Here is a 2,331-nt window from a genome sequence, read left to right as displayed (position 1 = left end):
GTCTTAAAGAAGCTGGTCTGGGATGCCACTCCAGCTGTGGTCTTAAAGAAGCTGGTCTGGGATGCCACTCCAGCTGTGGTCTTAAAGAAGCTGGTATTCTTGTTGAGGCTCTGCCCCTGCCCAGGATGGAGGTTTCTTTCAAGTTATGTGTCTGGAGTGATCCACCTGCTGGGGACCTGGGGACTTTTCTTACTAGAGGACGGAAGCTCAGGTGTTGTGAGGTTTCTGTGGAAGAAGGATTTTGACTGCTTTGCTTGTGTGGAAAGTCCCTGATTTGTTTCCACTTCTGCTCCCAGAGCCAGTGTGCTCCCTTTAGAACTATACCTATGTTTTTCTAATGTACGTGCAATGCATGTGTGTTGGTTCATGTATGTATAGGTTCACATGTATGTGTTCACATGTATCAAGACGACTTCACATGCTATCCTTAAAGATGCCATCCACATCCTTTGAGACAGGGTTACTCATTGTCCTGGAGTTACCAGTTAGGCTAGACTGGCTAATCATCAAGCAGGCCCCAGAGATGCTCTTGTCTCCTCCCAGCACTGGGAGGACAAGCGAGAGCCTCTGGACCCTGAACTCTCACGTGGATTCTGCGGTGTGGACTTGGCTCCTCATCCTTCCAAGGGCAGTGCTTACACTCTGCCGTCTTTCCAACTGGCATCGTTGCTATCTTCTTCCTTGTTAATTAATTAGAGAAATAATCTTAGTCAAGTAGTGGTGGTCACACCTTTAATCCCAGCACTTGGGAGGCAGAGGCAGGCAGATTTCTGAGTTCATGTGTGTGTTTGTGTGTATATGTGTGTCTGTGTGTGTGTGTATATGTGTGTGTCTGTGTGTGTGTGTGTATGTGTGTATATGTATGGGTGTGTATGTGTGTATGTGTATGTATGTGTGTGTATGTGTATGTATGTGTATGTGTGTATATGTGTACATGCACATGCATGCACATGCCCATGGAAGGCAGAATCCTTCGTCAGATCCTATGAAGCTGCAATCTCAGTAGATTTAGAGCCACCTTCTGTGGGTGCTGGGACTGGACTTGGGTGCTCTGCAAGAGCAGCAACTGCTTCTGTCAGCGAGCCCTCTCAGCCTCTTACTCAGGCTTAGGTCATTCCTTCCCACTCTCACTGCCCCTTTCTAAGGCAGAGAAGATCAAGGCTTGAGGTGTCAGGGCTTGGTGTGTTTTGTAGTGTGTATGCCATGGCTTTGCTGCGGCAACTTTGGTCTTTGAACCTGAGCTTCCCCACTGATCATATGTAAGAGGGTGGAACTAGGTCATCAATGCAACTTGCATCTGTTTGAATTTGTGTGTGTGCACGTGTGGAGGTCAGAGGACAGCTTTGCAGAGCCGCTCTCCTCCCCTTGTTGAAGCAGGGTTCCTGCAGCCTCAGAGCTCCTGAGTTTTTCCTGTTTCTGGTTTCAGGATTTTTATGTGGTTTGGGAGTTGAATCAGGCTGCCAGGCTTGCTCACACAGAAGGTGCTTTTAACCGCTGAGTCACTTCACTGGCCACAACTATTTTCTTTCTTTTCCTCCTGCCTTCCCCCTTCAGATGCTGGTGTTAACACCTGGAGCACCATGCCCTTGCTGACTATTTTCTTTTTTTAAGTGTACAAATGTGCGTGTGTGCATGTGCCATGACATGTGGTTGTGGAAGCCCGAGAACGGCTTGTGAGGTCAGTTCTCTTCTTCCACTCCTGTGGGCCGTGGCCATGGAACTGGGGTCGTCAGCTTTGTGGGTGAATGCCCTAACCTTCTGAACCTTCTTACCTGCCCCAGGCTGCTTGCTTTTATCAGTGTAACTGTCCCGCAAGTGTGGTCTCAAGAAACATACATAAAGCTGTTTGTCACAGAGACTGGACAGGCTTCTCTCTACTCAGCAGGAAGCCTCAGTCCAGGTGCTGGGTTAGCAGGAAGCCTCAGTCCAGGTGCTGGGTTCTGCACAGCACAGGATGAATATCTCTGTAGGTTCCTGTACTGGCTGGTTTTGTGTGTCAACTTGACACAGGCTGGAGTTATCACAGAGAAAGGAGCTTCAGGTGAGGAAATGCCTCCATGAGATCCACTGTGGGACATTTTCTCAATTAGTGATCTAGGGGTGAGGGCCCATTGTGAGTGGTGCCATCCCTGGGCTGGTAGTCTTGGATTCTATAAGAAAGCAAGCTGAGGGGTCTGGCGAGATGGCTCAGTGGTTAAGAGTGCCAACTGCTCTTCCAAAGGTCCCGAGTTCAAATCCCAGCAACCACATGGTGGCTCACAACCATCCGTAACAAAATCTGATGCCCTCTTCTGGAGTATCTGAGGACAGCTATAGTGTACTTACATATAA

General features: G+C 48.7%; 1 protein-coding gene across 2 annotated transcripts in view; it reads left to right on the top strand.

Annotated features, from left to right (window-relative positions):
* The window catches only part of Snx8 (sorting nexin 8), a 50,568-nt gene that overhangs the window by 38,576 nt on the left and 9,661 nt on the right, over positions 1–2,331 (top strand). The gene's annotated exons all lie outside the window — the stretch shown is intronic.

Source organism: Mus caroli, chromosome 5 (assembly GCF_900094665.2).
Source record: "Mus caroli chromosome 5, CAROLI_EIJ_v1.1, whole genome shotgun sequence".
In the NCBI taxonomy this organism is placed as follows: Eukaryota; Metazoa; Chordata; class Mammalia; order Rodentia; family Muridae; genus Mus; species Mus caroli.
Note: the sequence above shows the minus strand (reverse complement) of the source record. Positions and strands in the feature narration are given on the sequence as shown.